The sequence below is a fragment of the Arvicanthis niloticus genome, chromosome 17, assembly GCF_011762505.2.
Source record: "Arvicanthis niloticus isolate mArvNil1 chromosome 17, mArvNil1.pat.X, whole genome shotgun sequence".
In the NCBI taxonomy this organism is placed as follows: domain Eukaryota; kingdom Metazoa; phylum Chordata; class Mammalia; order Rodentia; family Muridae; genus Arvicanthis; species Arvicanthis niloticus.
The window spans coordinates 14388112-14407854 of record NC_047674.1 but is presented as its reverse complement, the minus strand read 5'-3'; the positions used below and the strand labels follow the sequence as shown (position 1 = coordinate 14407854).

The following is a 19743-nucleotide window of genomic DNA, read 5'->3' as shown; positions in this document are numbered from 1 at the left end:
ACCAACAAAAAGAAAGTGTATGACTCCTTCACAGGAGCCATTTAATGTAACCAAAGTTAGAAACAGAATGGATGGGGGATACAGGGGAGGGAAGGCTGTATTGACGCTCCATTCCTATAGCAACTTCTACAAGATCAAAACATCCAGAGACCTGTGGAACACGGTACATGCAGCTAATGCTGTTGCACTGTATAGCTAAACACCGTTAAGATGCATTTGCAACGACAAAATAAGTAAATAAGTTAGAAAATTAAGACAGTAAATATCACAGCAAATTTGTTTGTTTGTTTGCTTGCTTGCTTGCTTGCTTATTTACTGGGGTGGAACAGGTGTGCCACAAGCACACATGTGGGAGTCAATTAACATCTTGGAGGAGGTGGTGGTCCTCTCCTTCCAACATGAGGGTCCCGGGACTCAAACTAAGGTTAACAAGTTGGTGGCAATCTCTGAGCCATCTCACCGGCCCCACTGATGGTTTTTTAAAAACACGGGTAATGATGCACCCCTAAAATCACTCATTGAGTTGATAGAAACGATATTGAATATGGAAGATCATTGAGGGATTATAGACTTTGCGCCGAAGAGGGAAGCAGCATATGTGTCTGTGCCCCAGTATTCAAATAACACCACAGTTGTTTCTGCTTGTAACTAACACCTGGAAAAGAAGGAAGGGAAGTATGCAGTGGCAAAATGATGATGCTTGAAGCAAAAATCTGAGTTTTATGAAAATAAGAATCTGGTGTGAGCATTAGCGCCTGGTACCAGGGTCTCATCTCCCCCAACTGGTATCTTAGCATGGTACAGACTCTGACTAAGGCCAAAGTTTGTGTGTCTGAGTCTGAGCTTCTTCCCACAGGCTTGCCTCTGGTCCTGTGGTCCACCGTAACTGCTTCACATCAAACGAACACAAGTGTGCACTTTCCCAGATGAGATGGTCTCGTGGCCCTAAAATTGTCACTGGGAGACTGATGTGAGAGGGTACTGGTGATGGAGCTTTTCTGTGAGTGAGGAGAAGGTGGGACACTTGGCAAAATGGGAGGGGCAGGGGTTAGGAGAGAAGAGTATTTCTGAGGCTGCCATCCACCCGATGACAGAGCATAGAATACCTGCAGCTCATCCACAGATTTGCTGCTAAGCCTCCTTCCTGAGGCCAAACCTTAGGACTTAAAGAATGGGACACAGAGCTGGCTGAAGGATGGCATGTCCAAAGATGAAACCATAATCAAGAGACTCAATTTCCAGACTCACCATGGGTTTAGATCTCCAAGGAACATCAACAGTGAGAATCACCTAGGACTCAGAACCCTTTCTGTGCCTCAGATTCCAAGCCTTCAGGGACTAAGCTCAGCTGCCACAAAACCACCTGTCAATACAACTACCCCTGGCCAAAATGTCAGCAGCAGAAGGGAGGATGATTCTAAAATGACATTGGGGAAGCTCTCCACACAGTTGTTTTCGCAATGACATCAGATTACGGCAACAGTACAAATGACCAGTCCAGTTTTTCTGGCTTGACGTGTTCATTGCCTCTTAGACACAGAAACACACATTTCTGAAGAGCAGTCTGTGGTTCTCAGCCCTATGGATCCACAGTGTGCCATGTCTTAATGCACCTTCAGTGGCAGTGGTGGGACACTGCCCAGTATGGAACCCACTGCTGATGGGATGGTCACCCTCTCTCCATGTCACTGCCCCGGCTCCACCCCCTTCACTCTATAGAACACTGCCAACCCCATGTTCCACCCTAGAAACCTAGACTTTCTTACCCTTCTAGACTATTCTAGGATTTTCTTCATTGAAAAGACTAAAGCAAGTGCAATAGCGCTCTCTCTCTCTCTCTCTCTCTCTCTCTCTCTCTCTCTCTCTCTCTCTTTCTCTTTCTTTCTTTGTGTGTGTGTGTGTGTGTGTGTGTGTGTGTGTGTGTGTGTGTGTGTGTTAAATTAACTGATGATGCACACTCAGGACAACACAAAAAGACACTGTATGCATGCTAGGCTTCATTCTACTTTGGTTGTGTAATCAGACATTTGATGGAGAGCCTGCATCCTTCTGGGCCCTCTCCAGGCATACAGTCTGTTCTTCTAGAGTCCCTAATGGCTTTACAATTAATCTAGAGCTGTATTTTAGTGCCAGGTCAACATATGTGAAAACTCTAAAACTCTCCCACCATTGGGCACCAAACTATGTGTCAGAAAGAGGGACAGGGTGCATTCTTCTGTGACTCTAAATCCAGCTATGTCACTGCCTGCCACCGCCTTCCATCAGAGTTTTAAGCATCATAACTTCCATCAAAAGATGTGCATGCAGGTCTTCTAACATTCCAGTTCAATGACTTTAAATATTTAGTTAATCCAGGAAATGTAAGGCTTTGGTAGCCTTGTGTATGTATGTGTGTGTGCATATATGTGCATGTGTGCATGGAGAGCACAGAGGTCAAAGTTATGTGTTGTCCTCAACTGGTTTCCACCTCATGATCTGAGAGAAGATCTCTCTCACTAAAGCCAGTGTTCACCGGTTGGGCTAGACTGACCAGCAAGCCCACAGAATCCTGCCTCTGCCTCCCAGAGCTAGGACAACAGGTGTGCACAGCCACGCCTGGCTTTTTATGTGAGTCTTGGCTACAACTGTCCCCAAGCTTGCAAGGCAAGGACTTCACTAGCTGAACCACTGACTCATCTTTCAAGGAGCATTTTGTGGGAGAATTAGGATGCAAGAATATTCTAGCACCTTGCTATGAGGCAATGAGCCGTGGGATCTATGGAAGGGAAACGGTGGGGTCTGAGGTAAGGGCTGTCTGACCACTGTTGAGTCTACACTGAGGACAGGAAATGCTCCGATGGCTCTGCAGACCACATGGACAGAGAGCTCACTGTGGCTGAGTCATATGCAGTGGTTTGCTAATGATCCCTGCCCCTCACACAGGGGACTCCTTTGAATACACTAATCCCACCATGTATTAGTCACATAGTGAGTCATGCTGGAGCAACCCCTAAAGCTGTCCCTAGCCTTCCGTGCTCTCTAAGCTGGAAGTGGTGATGCCATGGCTCTGTGAAGATGTTTGAAGCCACCATCTAATTGAGCTTCTTTAAGGAAATGGCACTAGTGTTATGTGAGTGGCCTGAGCCAAGATGTTCATTTTCCCTGCATCCATCTCTGAAGAGCAGCACCCTAGGTACCCAATGGCTCCGAGAGACAAAATAAACATAGCATAAACAGAAGATTTTGTTTTCCCCAGACTCCATTCAGGTGTTGAGTGAGAGAGGAGAATGGGAGAAGCCCCTTCGCCTCTTGAGAAGCAGGGAAGAGCTGATGCTCTAGGTTGAGGTGTGGTTGAGGTCCACAAAGCTGCTGAATCCCCAAGTGTGAAAATGAAAAAAAAATGTCTCTGTGGTTTGCTGTCAGGAAATCTAAACTCTAGAATGTAATGAACCACACCACAGAGTTAACAGTAAATGAAAACATTAATAAATATTCACCCAAGGAGTAGGAGCCCCAGACATCATCAGACTGCATCCTCACGGTGATGAGCAGAAGAAGCACTTTCAGGAAAGGGAGCTTTTATCAACATTGCGCTAATCTAAAAGTGTCAAGTGTCAGCTCCCAGACAGTGGCCTGGATTGCTCTTTTTAATGAGGGGAACAGATTTAGCCACACCCCTTCTCCCACTGCCAGACTCATCACTCTCAGAGAATAGAGAGAAGTAACCACTAGGCAGAAGAAAATTAGGCACTGGGTTTCTATCTTAGAGGCAGGATTTCCCACCTCCTTCCCTGCAATCCAGTGGCTGTTCACTGCTCCCACCGTGTTAAAGCTGAGAAACTAAAAACGGATGTGGAAAAGGTGATTTGCAAAAGCCACGTAGATGAAACAAGATAGGGCCAGCATCCAGACTCAGGTCCACGGCTCCAGGGAAGAAACGAAGCCCAGGAAATGGTACAGGCTAGGCAGGCTTTGGCAGGGACCTCCAGGAAACTCCCAGAGTCTTGGTAGGGGGAAGAACAAACATCCTTGGTGTTGGTGAATGTCTGGTTCTTTTCTCCCCCATATGAAAACATAAAAGTCAGACTTGGCTGCCTGGGACCCTGGTGCTGGGCGGGGTGGGTTGTCCTTTGTCAAAGACTCTGGTGCCCTCAAGGCAACAGACTCAAAAACCCAAGTGCATTAACTGTATCCTCCCCTTTCTGGTTAGCACGTCTAAGTCCTGTATTTCTCTGTCTCTTTTTCACAAAGTTGAGGTGTCTTTTCCCACGTGGTTGCTGCCCACATGAAGTCTCAGGAGACTCCTTTGGTTGTCAAGGTTGCCCTACATAATCTTCAGCTTGAAATCATAAGCGTATTGCACAGACTTTCCCAGGCCATTTTGCAATTCTGTGAAATTAGTTTTCATTAAGCCTCCTTAAAAGCATTTCCATTTTCCATGTCTGGAATTTTTTTTTTTTTTTAAGAAAGACACACACACACGCGCACACATGCACACGAGGAAATAATTTTGAAACAAAGACTTAAGTGCATCCAGAGCTCCCATTTTGAAGTCTTTCATTTGATTTGTCTCTGGGCACCACTTTATGAAGCCAGGCAGCTCTCCTATAGAGTTCCAAAGCCTCTGTTAACACCTCACTGTCCTGCTTAAACTGGGGCCACAACCAAAGCCTAACTGTGCATCCCCGTCTCCTGCTGTGGAATGAAATCTCAAATCGCAATAGAGTTTAGGGTTCTCCCTTACTCTGGCCTTTACCACCCTCATTTCTGGACTTTTAAGAAACAAAATAGGGACTTCAAAGAGGGCTCAGTAGTTAAGAGGATGCACTGTTCTTGCAGAGGCCCAAAGTTCTGTTCTTAGCATCTACATGACTGCCTAAAACTCTAGCCCTAAGAGATCCAATGTCTTCTACTGGTCTTGGGGGCCGTGATCACACACACACAATTAATCAGTTAATTAAATTTAATATTTTTTGGCATTTAGACACAAGATTTCTTTATGGTGCCTTGGCTGTCCTGGGACTTACTCTGTAGACCAGGTTGGCCTCGAACTCCAAGAACCACCTTGTCTACACCTCCTGAGTACTAGAATATAGTTATGCACCACCATGGCGTATATGGTACTAGTTAGTGACTCAGAGTAGGTACAACTTGGGCTTTGAGTATGCTAAGTAATCATCCTACCAAGTGAGCGGCACCCCTGGCTTCCAGGCCTGCTGTGTGTGTGTGTGTGTGTGTGTGTGTGTGTGTGTGTGTGTGTGTGTGTGTGTGTCTGTGTGTGTGTGTGTGTGTCTGTGTGTGTCTGTGTGTGTGTGTGTCTGTGTGTGTGTGTGTGTCTGTGTGTGTGTGTCTGTGTGTGTGTCTGTGTGTGTGTGTGTCTGTGTGTGTGTGTCTGTATGTGTGTGTGTGTGTCTGTGTGTGTGTATGTGTGTGTCTGTGTGTGTGTCTGTGTGTCTATGTGTGTGTCTGTGTGTGTGTGTATGTGTCTCTCTGTGTGTGTGTGTCTGTGTGTGTGTGTGTGTCTCTGTGTGTGTATGTGTGTGTCTGTGTGTGTGTGTGGTCTGTGTGTGTGTCTGTGTGTGTGTGTGTCTGTGTGTGTGTGTCTATGTGTGTGTATGTGTGTGTCTGTGTGTGTGTGTGTCTGTGTGTGTGTCTGTGTGTGTGTCTGTGTGTGTGTCTGTGTGTGTGTGTGTGTCTCTGTGTGTGTGTGTCTGTGTGTGTCTGTGTGTGTGTGTCTGTGTGTGTCTGTGTGTGTGTGTGTCTGTGTGTCTGTGTGTGTGTGTCTGTGTGTGTCTGTGTGTGTGTGTCTGTGTGTGTGTGTCTGTGTGTGTGTTTGTTGTTTGGGGGGTTTGGAGGGTGGTTGGTTGGTTGGTTGATTTGGTTTGGTTTTTCAAGACAGGGTTTCTCTGTGTAGCCCTGGCTGTCCTGGAATTTTCTCTGTAGACCAGGCTGGCCTCAGATATCCACCTGCCTCTGCCTCCCATGAACTGAGAAACCACCACCTGGCCATAAAAATAATAATTTCCCTTATTGCCCCCTCCCCTCGCAGACTCCTATGTTGAAGCCTATGAGAAGAGGGCAGGGTTTACTAGAGCACTGTATGGCACAATTTTGCAGAAACCTTCCAAAGCAAATGATTTGGAACACACATTTCAAAGAAACGCACCAGAAATCAAGTTTATTCTGTTTGCTTGACAACTATGATCTTGCATTTCTGGTCTGTGACAATGCTCAACAACAACAGTTTGAATCTACATCTTTCCTGTGATCAGAAATTCTTTCAATATTTCTGATCCTATATGATCCTTCATGAACAAACCCCCTCCTTGTCACCTACCAGCACTGGAGGGTGCTGGCTGCTCCTGGTGGGACCCCATAGAGCAAGGCCCAGATGCTTAGCAGCCACCATAGGTTACTACTGAGAAGAGAGAGGGCATGACCACCTCTAACAGCAAGACCTCTGTGGAGAAGACAGGGAGCCCCTCAGATACATGCTAAGCCCCTCAGGGGTCAGCTCCTTTCCTTCTCTAGAAGCAGCACTTGGGAAGCAGAGGCAAAAATTTCCAGAGTTCAAGGCAAGAAAGCTACATCGTGAGTTTGAAAGGCCATCCTGGGCTACATGTGTCCCTGTCTCCTAAAGAGGGAACAGGAGCAAACTCCAGACTAATCGTCCAGATATTTAGAAGTGGGCTTTAAAATACATTCCTAAAATACACGAAAATAACCATGAAGCAGAAAGCTCTGAATCTGTCGTACCAGAGGCCACCATGAAACATAAAAGGCATTCTATGAACTATGTGGCAGCCAGATGACATGAGATACTGTGCCCGTTTATCCAGCTAATTATAACCATTAGGCAGAGACTGGCTGGGTTTTAGCAGTCAGGGAGTGAGCCTGCTACAAAGTGCTTCACAAGCACTTATACAAGCAGCCACTCCTTCCCAACCCACGACATCGGCCACAGTTGGCTCTAGCTCACAGCACGTCTCACATTTACCCCATTTCTTCCTTTCTTGGCAAGGGACTTGAGTTCCACCAGCCTCTGAAAACCATGTGTGCCAACACAGAATTATGAAAGCAAGCAGCCACGGCATTCTCGTAGCCTAAGGAAAAGTTACGTTGTTTTTTTTTTTTTTTTTTTTTTTTGTTTGTTTGTTTTTGTTTTTTTTTGCTGGCTTTTAAGGGTAAGAGAAAAACTCATCTTAAGTAGACAGAGCTTGTATCAGTTTGTCCACCTCCTTACTGTCTCTACCTGTAACCTCCCCCCAGATTTACTATCTAGGAGTGAAACAAGGTGAATTGTGTGAACTGGCAGTGATCCCTGAACTACTGTGTTATATCTGCATCCACTCCATCTGACTGAGCAGGTCTCTGACATCCCACGTCCCCTGTAAGGCCATAGGTGGTTTTAAGCTGAGCTGATTCTAGATGCCAGTGCTGGCTGCTGACTCAATAGAGAAGATTCCAGAAGTGAAAAGCCAGTTTCCTGGAATAGTTTCCCTTGAGACCTGAGTCATCTCCAGCTGCTGGTCAACTCTGAAATTAAAGTGACCCATGAGTTCTTCCTTCCAGTGGACAATTCCCAAAGCGCTAGGACTGTGGAAATCCGGGGTACAGAACATGTTGGGAGATTCTACAGAGATGGCTCCCAGTGAGGCTTTCCCTGGCCACCTCCAGCTCACAAACAGTTCTCAGTATTTTCTGATTGCTAAAGTTAGGGAGGAAAGAGGATGGCACTGGGCTCCACACAGCCAGACCCTGCAAGGTGAGTGTCATGCCTCTGGATGGTGGCTTGGCAAGGTGATTTCTCTTTGTCTCATTTCTCTTGCTTTTCTCCCTTTTTTTCCCTTGAGACAGTTTCACATATGTAGCTCTGCCTGGCCTGAAACTTACACTGTAGCTAAGGCTAGCCCTGAATTTCTGATCCCCCACCTCCATCTTCAAAACGCTGGCATTCTAGACATGCATCACCATGTCCAGATTCCATAGCACAGGGAATCACTCTCCTCCACTGAGCTATGGATCCCAGATCCTCCAGAGACTTTTAAACAAAGGCAACTCCTCTGCCTGACTCCTCTGTCACACCTACTCCAAAGAAAACCTGGAAAACATAAGATACCTTTCTTCCCATGGTACTTCTTAAGGCTTATCCAACCCTGCCCCGCCCCCGTGCCTGTGTCCTGGGTGCATTCCTGGTGGAATCCATCAGGCAGGTGCGGAAGCTTGGGTGGGGCTGGCTTTATTACTGCTCCTAACACTGTAACCACACACCAGCACTTCACCTCTCTGAGTAACACATCCCATGTCCCCAAAGGGTATGAAGAAAGCATCCACCAAGACAATGTTCTTTTCAATATCTCAATAGAAGTCATGGATTTTGCCAACCTGATCTTGAAGCTTAGGGCCCTGGAGTGAAGGAACCTGATTGACAAGTAAACCTGAGGACATATTGTGGGACAACTGACAGAAGGTTGCGGTGCTCTGAGATGAAATTTAGTGCCTCAGGTCCTCTCTGATAAATGATGAAAAGTCGGAGAGTCGCCAATATATTTTAATCAACAAATACTTAAAATAGGATGTTTATGTGAAATTCTTTCAAATATGTTTCTCTGCTGGGGACAGCAGTGAAGGGCAGGCTACGCACCCTTTAAGTGCTACTAGGTCAGAGGATTTTAATACCTTCTCCGGTGTTCAAATAAGAGATTCTACAGTGTGTGCGCAAGTGTGCTTTGGTCCCCATGCTGTCCGTGAGAGCACTTATAACTTAGATTCAGGCAATATGTTTCCTTTAAAATTTCCCAGTTGCCCGAGGCTCTTGCCCTGGAATTACTTAAGAGCAGGGAATGTGTTATATGAAAGCATAATTTCATTTCTGTATGCTCATATACAAGCAAGGAAGAAAAATGGAATTTTAAATGTATGGCCACCACAGAGACTGGACTGAAGCAGACAATCCTAACTGCCACCCACAAGCTGGGGTGTAAATTGGTTGACTCCCCTTGAGCCCTGAAACCCCACCCTTGAAACTGCCAGGAACTTGGATTTTCCAGGCACTCCAAGGGATACACTGCCCTCTGGAGAAAAGAGACCAGAATGCAGTCCCAAAAGCAGCTATGTACCCACTCAATCTTCCTTTCCCAACATAGACCTGGGAGATTGGGATGCATTAAGAATTTCAATTTTGCTAACATAATTCATTCCTAAAGAGGGTCTCTCCTTTTAAAAACCAGGACCTGGCGGGCATTCCCCAACGAGACACTCACGGCCATGATCTAGATGGCAGTGGTTTTTATGGAGAATTATCACTTGGGGTTTGGACCATGGGCAGCACAAAGAAGCTTTAGAAAACTATAATCAGGAGAACAGAGAAAAATGTTCTCGTCTACTTTAACAGCGTGTGTGTTAGAAACTGAAGCAGGCTGGAGAGATGGCTCAGCAGGTCAGAGCACCCAGTGCTCTTGCACAGGACCTGAGTTTAGTTCCTAGGACTTATGTTAGATTGCTCACAGCTGCCTGCAACGCCAGCTCCAGAGGGATCCACGGCCTCTGGCCACTGCAGACACCTACACTCGTGTTCACACCCACACACGTGCGTGTACATGATTAAAAATAATAAAAAACAATAATACTTAAAATTTGAAGCATTTTCTGGGTTTGGCTGAGCTACCAACAGGATTTTTAAATGTCACTTCCCAAGTCATCAACTGTTTATGACAGTTTTTACTGTTTATCTGCCACAGCCAGGACACCATGTGCAGTCCCTGTCTGTAGGTCAGTCAGTGAAGAAAAGTTTCCTCGGCACACAGTGTCTCATTCAGCCCTGGACATCACCTGCCACCCCTTCCCAGAAGACACCCAATTCGAGGCTTCATCCACAAAGAAATGACAGCCGTTTCATTGCTAACATTGTTCGCATTCCTGCAAGAGAATCTCACACAATGCAATTGGCAGCTCACTGATGAATTTTCAATCCTAAATGTGGAATCTCACATAAGAGCAGGTGGTTTCACAGCACAGACAGCAGCTCTACTTTGACCACACTTTCTCCAAGTCACCAAACGTCTGGAAAGAGCGGGAAAGCAAACTGATCCCTGGATGGTAAATGCCTCCACCCACTCCGAAGGAGGGAGATGGTCACAGGAGGAGACTGTAGCCTTGAGCACTGGGGTCTGTAGGTTTCACTCCAAAACTAAGGTCAAAGTCCACAGCTCCAGAAGCTGGGCAAATAGAGGAATTTTCCCTACTCTATGGTCAGGGATAGATTACATTGTACTGTCTGAAGTCACAAAATGCAGTTATCATAGGATAAAGCAAAATGCAGAGACACAGATGACTCTTGCTCTGAACCATGCTTATTTTGTGTCAGATACATCATTAGGCTCCCAGGCTTAACAGTCTCCATCAGAATGGGGTGTGGTACACACCTCCAATGTAAGAGACACTCTTAGGCCAAAGGATACTTCAGTCACCCCCAAGGAAGGTACTGTGGCCACACCCTCTAGTTCCCAGAACTGGAAAAATCCAGGAGAGCTATTTTCTGTCACCCTGTCACTTATCCTGACCATTTCCCCACCCAGTGTCAGCTGAATGACAGAGAGGGGGAGAGAGAGAGAGAGAGAGAGAGAGAGAGAGAGAGAGAGAGATTGAACCACTGTTCCCAATTATAAATCTCTCTCAAAGAAGTTCTACAACCCCATTCCTTCATCCTCAGCAGAAACCCACAGCAGAATAAAACTGAGGCTATTACTGTGAGCCCTCCATGCCCTCAAGATGGCCTGGACATAAGACAGTCCCACACTGGAATCCCAATCACAGCACCATGCCCTCCTCCCTGAAGTGGGCCTCCCTTCTTTCCCCATGAGTTGTGTATCTTTCTGACAACTGAGCCAACTGCCCTATGGCTTTGAATAGATTGTACCAGATGGCAGTCTCTGAGGGGATCAATCTGTCAATCTATCCCACATGGAGGTCTAAAGAGTCCCCTATTGCTGGGCCATCAACGCCATGACTCCAGCAATGGGAAAGGATGCTGCTGGAAGCCCAGCCAGTGGTCCAGCATCTTAGAGCTGCTTCCTCTTCAGCCGTAAGCCAAGGATGGCAACACTGGAAGCTTCTAGCCCAGAATCACCCAGCAAAGAAGCCAAAAGTCCCAGTAGTGGCAGCTACAGCAACCAGCTGGTTCCATATTGTTTTATTAAGAGCAATTTGGCTTTTATTGTAAAGGCTTTTCCACATTTCACCTTCCTCTGGGAAGCTGGGAACTATGCTTGGGTCCCATGAGTGCCCTGGAAGCTCTGAGACTCTGGGGCTTTTATCTGGAATCAGCTCTGGGTAAGGAGAGAAATGGACTCCTCTAGGGTGTAATGCCCCCTCTGGTGCTCATGACAGCATGTTCTTGAAGTCCATGCCAGTCCCTAAGTTTGCCTGGGCTTTTGTGAAATTCATTTTTCTTAGCCTCTCTCCAGTACTCCAGTGAACCCTTCCCATTGACCCCACCCTTGCATTGATCCCATGGTAGCTTGAAATAGGTCCCCAAATGGGCTGGCAACCATCCAAGGACTCTCTTCCATCCTCAGTGAGAGAGGGCCGAACCCCACCCAGCCTCCTCATAGCCAGGGAATAGCCCTTGGGCCTCCCAACTTGGCACAGGCCTCCCATCTGGACAACCCAGGGAAGCCCGGCCCTGAGCCTTGCCTTATCCACTGGGAAAGTTGCCCTAGCATCACATTCTGCACACTTTAGGCCTGAAGTTTCCTTAAGCATCCTCAAAGGACAGATCCTGCAACAGTGACTTCAGATTCCTGAAAAGATGAAGCAGCCTTAATGGCCATGGCTGAGTAGCTCCAGCCCAGCCTTGTGACTGGTACCAGTATCTCTTCAAACTCAGAAGGCAGCAGTTTGCCTGACTAGCCTCTCAGCACTTTAAAATATACCCCTACCCATGACCCTTGGAGAACCCAAAGAGATGAGCTCTCTCTGGGGTCCACTCTTCAGGTTGCCCTATGCTCCCATCAGATGCCTCTGCAAACAAAGCAGCTGGCTGGGGAAGGAGAGACGACTTTCAACAAACCAGCAGGCAGAGAGCGCCACAGTCAGGGGTGCACAGCACGCAGGCAGGGACGCACAGGACGCTCCCAGCAGCAGCAAACCTAGACATAATTGGACAATCCGTGACCTTCAGCAAGTTAAAGAAACCCAGGACCACAAAGGAAAGAAAGCAGAGGACTCATCCAGAAACCTAAAATATGTACAGAAAACTGACTGGCAGGGTGAGCGTAAGAGCCACTAACTCACCTCTGATTGAAGTGTTTCTCCTCCATGCCACAGAGGAAACAAACAAGCAAAAACTCACACTTACCCTGAGCAAACCTGAAGATGCGTGTCCCTGGGCTTCTAAACTCACTCACGCTTCACCAGGATGCATATTTTTCTCTCTCTCGCTGAGTCTCCTTTTCTTCCTGCAGCCCTTCTTCACCAAGGAACGGGGGATCCAGGATCAGAGGACACAGTCTCCTCTTGCAATCCTTTCTGGGAGCTGAAGCCTGGAGAACTGAGCAGCTTTTGGTGAAAGGCCGAACTCCAAACTGGACAGGGTCCAGGGGTACAGTCAGGGCTTCCTCCTGCTCCTCCTCTTGCTCCCGCCTCTCTCTCTCCCTCCTCCCTGCCTTCTTCTCCTCCTCCTTCTCCTTCCTTCCTCTAGACCCCTCTTCTCCCCTCCCTGCCGTAGGACGGACCCAAACTGTAAATGAAAACCAGACCTGGGGCTCTGTTGCTTCTGGCCTGCTCTGCGAGCTTATGTCACCTATGAAGGCCGTCTTGCCCTGCAAGCATTTAGCTGGACTCCAGCAGACTCCAACTCTAAGAAAGGAAGAAAAAAAAAGGAAATCAACCATGAGCTAGAAGGAATTATAATTTTCAGTTATTGGTTATGGAAGTAAAACTAAAGTGTATTAAAGAAAAGAACCTCTAGAGCCAGGGAAACAGATTTAGCCCCGTGGTTCCCAACTCCCCTAATGCTGTGACTCTTCCATACATGTTGCGGTGGCCCCCAACTACACCATTACTCCATTGCTACTTCATACCTGTAATTTTGCTACTGTCATGAGTCATAATGTAAAACTCTGATATGTGACCCCCATGGGGGTCACCAGCCACAGGTTGAGAACCACCAGAGCCCATAAAATGTTCAATGCCTAAGCAAGAGGACCTGAGGTCTGTCCCCAAAATACATATTAAAAATTGAAAAAAAAAAAAAAAAAAGCCAGTGTGGTGTCAAACCATCACTGGGAAGGCAGAGAAAAACAGATTCCTGGGTCTCACTGGTCAGTAAATTTAGCTTAATCAGCAAATTCCAAATAAAAGCAGAGAGAACTTATCTCAACAAGAAGGAAGGAAGGAAGGGAGGAAGGAAAGAAGGAAGGAAGGAAGGAAGGAAGGAAGGAAGGAAGGAAGGAAGGAAAAAGAGGAGAAGAGAAGAGAGGAGAGGAGAGGAGAGGAGAGGAGAGGAGAGGAGAGGAGAGGAGAGGAGAGGAGAAGAGAAGAGAAGAGAAGAGAAGAGAAGAGAAGAGAAGAGAAGAGAAGAGAAGAGAAAGATGGAGGGGCTGGAGAGATGACTCAGTGGCTGCTCTTGGAGAGGACCCAGGTTCAGTTCCCAGTGCCCACATGGGAGCTCACAATCATCTAGGTCCAGGGGACCTGACACCCCCATCAGACATTCAAGGACACAAGGCACATACGATACACAGACATAAATGCAGGCAAAACACTTATACGCATAAAGTAAAGAATTTAAATTTAAACCCACTTTAGTAGCTACAATAAAAACTAATGAATAGGCACTTCTACCCATCACCTTTTTGGGCCGGGCCTCTAGCAGGGAAAAAAAAAATGAGTTTTGGAATTTCTCCGTGGGTATCCATGGTTTTCCACCACCATCAGAAAGAAAAACAGGAAATGCAATCTCCCCCCTCCACCCTCACCACACCCTCCCATTTCTTCTTGAAGTTTCTGAACTGAGACCTCGATTAATAATCTCTCTTTTCAAATCTCAAACCCAGCAATTAGCGTCGTCTCCTTGGCTTGCCGCTAACCAGAGCTCTGTTTGCCAGCGCAAAAGGCAAGAGGGCAGGCGTTCTATACATAATGATCCTGATTGTGAGACTGGCTCTCCTTCTGGGACGCGCACTGGGATGGGGGCGGTTTTCTGGCTCAGACTCCTATGGAAACTCTCCAGTGGGAACATGGGTTTCTACGGAGCTTTGTACCTTTCAAAGTACTAAGTACATCTCTCAAAAATCTCAAGGACTTCCCGACCTGAAGCCCTTTCAGATATACATGCTGGGAAGAGGAGCTGGGAAGAGGGGCTGGGAAGAGGGGCTGGGAAGAGGGGCTGGGAAAAGGGGTGCCTATTCATGTACTCAGGTCCCAGAGAAGAACACAGGTTTCTGCTGTGTCGCTCTCCACTTATTCCCTTGAGACAAGTCTCTCACTGATTGAAAGGAGCTCAGCTGTCAGCTGCCAAGCTTTGGCAACCCAATCCTGTCCCATCCTCCCCAACACCCTGCACACGAACACACACACACACACACACACACACACACACACTGTTGAGGCTGCAGGTGCACACTCAGCCACACCTAGCTTCTTAAGTGGGGGCTGGGTATTCAAACTCAGGTCTTCATACTTACATACCAAGTGTTCTTGCCCACCCCACCATCTCTCCAGACCCCGTGAGAATTTAGGTAACATGAAAAGTATGCTGTTTCGCAGGTGAGTAAAGCCATATTCCCAAGAGGACAGGTGACATTGTTATGACCTCCACTGAATTAGCAGCAGAGCTCAGGTCAGAGCCCCAACTTTGGATACCCTCACACTTCTCACCACTCAGTTATATGGTGGCCCGTGTGAATAGTTAGATGTCGCAAAACATGGGAGATATCTGTATTTTACTAGGAGATCCCACTGAAGTCATGTGCAGAAGATGAAATCATTAACTCCTATGTGTCACCTCCTTCAAGTAGAAGGGAGAGGGGGAGGCAGCATCCCAGAAAGAATCTCAACCCTGGAGCTCTATGGTTTTCTGGTGCTCTGCTGCTGAGAACACACTTGCTGGGCATGATCTGGACAATGGGCATGCAGACCTGAACTGGGCATAGGGGCAGTCCTCACCCACCCCCTTTAAGTAAAAACTGGAGCAGAGGCTCTAGGCATCGAACTACACTCCCTACATGACGTGGGTTGGGGGGATAGCATTCCCTACTCATACCCCACTCCTCTCTGCACTGTGTAGGTATGGACCCTGGCCTTACAGAGCACCAAGGTGCTGGCTGCCTCTCTCTTGAGTAGAGTTTAAGATTAGCACCAAGGAGAGCCATCTGCCCCATAGCTCGTCTCCGCTGCAAATAGACAACTTTTAATGACATCTGAATGTGGTGAGCAGCTCACCCCACTTTGCACAGGATCCTACGTGTGGTTCTCTCTGTCGAGTCCAAATGCCAACTGCGCTTTTTCAAAATAACTACTTGCTCACCCGTTGTTAGAAGGGTGCTAAATCAGCCGTAATGAGGAATAAAAAAGTGAGTGCCTCTGCTCAACAAGGACTTAAACTCTTTATTATGCAATGGTTACCATGATCTAGACCCTCTCCCACCTCACATGTAACTGAAGAGTCTTCTGGAACCTGCCGGCACCCAATGACAAATCTCCCTTATACTGGTGAGGGGGGAAATCCCAGCCCTATGTCTTTCTCACTCAACCACCCATATTTGGGATTCTACCTTACCGCTTGATCCCAGGAGGAAGAAGACCCCCTATTGCCTTCCCAACAAAGAGTTAGCAGATCCATCTCCAAGGATCCCTTGCGCTCAGGGACTGGATGGGGGTTAGGTGCACCTCAGACACATTGCTGATCTCTGTGCTACACAAAAGGTAAACCCAAGACACTGATGACTACTCTGGTTGGCCTTGTTTCCACAGGCCAGCATCATTTAGAAGACGCTGTGGTTGCCCCTCCCAGTACCCACCATAGTCAAGGCAGTGTCTACTGGATTACATCTGCACTCTTTCTGAGGCCACTGTCTGTGGATTCTGGGAGGTGCACGTTCTAGAGATATCATGGGTGAGGTAGCCACAGTACCAGAAAGGCCTCCAGTGAAGGGAGATCCTATCTAATCTCTCTGCCTGAGTGCAGTTGGAACCTGAGTCTTAATCAGCATTACTTGCACCTGACAAGGGCGATGAGTCCCTTGCTGAAGTCACTATATAAAGTGGTGGTGGGACAATTGTAATTACACCTAGGAGGCGGAGGACATGGTAGTTACTCTGTGCTTGAGGCTGGGTTCCTGAGCAGTCAGAGCAAACCCACAATGCCTGCCTCTCACTGGTTACCTGACAGTTGTTACTCGGTCCATGAGGCTGAGTACCTCAGATGTCCCATTCTGCTGTCAGAAGCCAGCAAGGTTCCCAGAGAGCCACTAGTCACTAGTTCACAAGGAAACTGGTTCTGCTATCAGTGAAGGACTCAGTGGCAGAAACAACAGGGCAAGTCAATTCTGCAGCTGGATGCAGGTGAAGAAAACACATGGAAAGATGGTCTTCTGTCTACCATCCCAGTTTTTCTGGACTGATAGCAGAAGGTACCAAGGACAATCAGGGTGGGCCTTCCCACATCAATAATAAAACCTATACACTTCTTCATGTGAGGCTCCCTAGTCAAGTGACTCTAGTTTATAGCAAGTTGACATTAAACCAACTGTAATAAGGCCTTTGGGAGGTTTAGACCATGAGACTGGAGCCCTCATTTAAAACTCTGTCTGTGGCCCAGGATGCAGACCTCACCAAACATCAAGGTTGTTAGTGCTTTGCTCTTGGGCTTCTGTCCCCCAGAACTGTGGAAGTGGAAACTTTTGTCACCATAAGCTGTGTTTTACTCAGCATCCCCAGTGGACTACGACTTAAAGTCAGCTGCTGCCTCATGAGGGCGTCATATGGCAAGCAAACGTAGGAGGCTCTAGGAGCTTCCAACAGCCCCCACGTCAAGAGTTGTCAAGGGAGGAGGATGTAGATCCTACAGCCATCACAACAGATTCCTGAAACCCACCACAGGAGCCATGGAAAGACCCTAATCTCAGAAAGACATGAGCCTCGGCCAGCATCTAGATGCCAACCCATGTAGCCACACCCAGACACCAGACCAGGATATCAAGGCAGGCACTGTGTGACAACTTGTTACACAGCACAGCCATGGATGACTAATGCAGGGCTGAGCAGCTCCTTTGGGGTGGCCCACATCCAGGACCAGCTTACGTGGGTACAACATGACAGGCCATTGCCTCTAGCCAGACACCCTCCAATCATGACTCACACTCCAAATCCCCATGGATCCCACATCCTACACCCGTAGCCTGGACCCTCATGGGACCCACCCAGCCCACATACTAGATTCCCATGGGTTACTCTCAAGAGCACTCTGACTCCCTAGGATCCCTCAGTCCACACTTTGAGCTTTCATGAATCTCCTCAGCCCTGTTTTGATCCCTCCTTAACTCACACACTGGCCATCCTGACCCCCTGGCCCCTGATAAGATCCTAGGATCTCCTCAGCCACACCCTGGCTTCTTGTCCTGCCCTTCACCTCTTTTGTCCACCCTCATGAGGTGGGCAGTCTCCCTCAGCAATCATGTGTACAGGGCACCCTACTTCAAGGACACTTGAACCCAGATACACCATCTTAGGGAAGCAAAAACTCCACCCTCTGGGTGTTAAGAGACAGTCACAGGCCATGAGAATCGGGTTCAGCCTCACAGCTTCCAGAAGCTGTGATAACTGAGGAGACATCCACAGTCCACATTCTAGCACCCAGCAGCCTCTGAGGGGTACTATTCTTCACCCCCTCAGCCCTGGCTCACAACTGTGTGGTATGTTCCTATTGCAACCAAGGAGCAACCTTGCTTCCAACGTCCTAAAATGGAGCAGAGGCTAGTGCTGGGCTTCCTAGGAAGTATGGCTGTAAGGCTGACTCGAGGCTTCTCCTCCGAGGCTTTCCAACTCCAGGCACCAACCAAATGATGCTTGGTATTTAGAACAGAGTCTCCTTCCTGCCGGGCACCTGATGGGGCAGGTGAGTAGCATCTACTCCTAAGGCTCTTCTGGCCTCTCCAGTGTCTGCTGCCCCTCCCCTAGTCCCTAATAAGCATGCTGTACACTTATGTTTGTGCAGATTGTCCAGGGCTCTGTTCCACTACACAAGCAATGCTGTCCTGAGCAATGTCGAATGAGCAACAGATGGCCCCTCCCTTTAACGCGCTGAAACCCAGGTATGAAGGAAGCCATGCTGACAGCACGGCTTCCATCAACATGTCTGGGCCTCCAGCAACCCTTTCCCTTCAGCTCCCTTAATCAGTTCAGAGGAACACTGCCCTCTTCCTGCAGACCCTCCCCATGCTACCTCCACGGGGAAGATACAGGGTGGATGCATCCAATCCAGACCCTCCTTGGGTTTCCACCTTTCACACAGCTAGCCTCTGCCCTTGATGTTGGGAATCATGACACTGTCTGTCTGCTGCCCTCTGGAGGAAGCCAAGCAGACAGCAGAGAGCAGGTAGGAGACAGAATGAACAGTTTCCTTCAGATTCCAGCCGTGAATGCCCCAGAGTTTGGTCTCGCCCTCTTCCATCTCAAGTCTGCCTTTAGTTATAGTGTGTGTCGGGGGGGGGGGGGGGGGGGAGTATTCATTTTCTGCAGCAATTCAAGTTAGGTTTCTGAAACAGTCAAATATGCCCTGCCTTCAAATATGATGCCTTCAAAGAGGACAAATTACAAAAAGTGTCCTGGGCCAGCGGGTCAGAGAGGCCCACACAATAATTCCCTCTATAATTCTGTAGCCCCTTCTACAAGCGTTCCTTGAAGCAACCTTCTGAGCAAACTAGCAAAAGTGAAACTTTTGTCACTGAGATAAAGGCCCAAAAAGTAAACTGAAGGCAGGGTGTCTCCCCACAATGTTAACAGGTGAGGAATCTGGCTTTTATTTCTGTCACAAAATACCCACGAAAGGCAGTTTCAAGGAGGAAGTGCTTGTAGACTATTCCAGACAGGACAGTCCATGACCAGCTGGTTGTGTTGTTGCTACACTAAGGAGGAAGGGTACTGTGGTGCGGAGCTGCTCACCTCGGTCACCTCATGATAACAGAATAAAAGTAATAGGAAAGAACCGTGGGGGAGGGGATGTCTCTGTGCGGCATGCCACAGTGCTGCCTGTGCCCCGGACTACTCACTGCCTGACCCTATCTGCCCTTGGGGGTTAGAGGTGAGGTGGCGCAGAGAGGACACAGACTGCACAGACTCAGGAGCAGATGAGAAACAATGTAGCAAGCTCCTCTGGCACTCCTTTAATACCCTCCACACACACCCCATTGGTCCCAAGAAAGCATCTCTCCTAAACAGCAGTTCCCGATTGGCTGGCATTGTCTGTGTCAGCAATCCTTGGTCTCTCGGGCAGTCTTAAGCACACCCCAGCAATTCACTTCTTCCAACTATGCTCCCACCTTCCAGTGTCTCATCACCTCCCAATGGTCTAATTAATTATAAACCATTCATTAGGTTAATCCACAGACAAAAGCAGAGCCGGAATGGTCCCACTCACTTTCAGAGCTCCTCTCTGATAACCTCCCTCACTAGGGATAAAACCTTCAATACCGTTGGAAGAATGTTGAGTGTCCCAGTTGTAACATGGTGTTACAACCAATCTTTGACCTGAAGACTGTGGGA

General features: G+C 47.9%; 1 protein-coding gene across 1 annotated transcript in view; it reads right to left on the bottom strand.

Annotated features, from left to right (window-relative positions):
- Col6a3 (collagen type VI alpha 3 chain) overlaps window positions 1–12577 on the bottom strand; it is a 79234-nt gene extending 66657 nt beyond the window's left edge. Inside the window, exon 1 of the mRNA XM_034521242.2 lies at window positions 12338–12577. The gene's annotated coding sequence lies outside the window, so the exon portion shown is untranslated. The remainder of the gene's footprint in view (window positions 1–12337) is intronic.
- Window positions 12578–19743: the final 7166 nt, after the last annotated feature.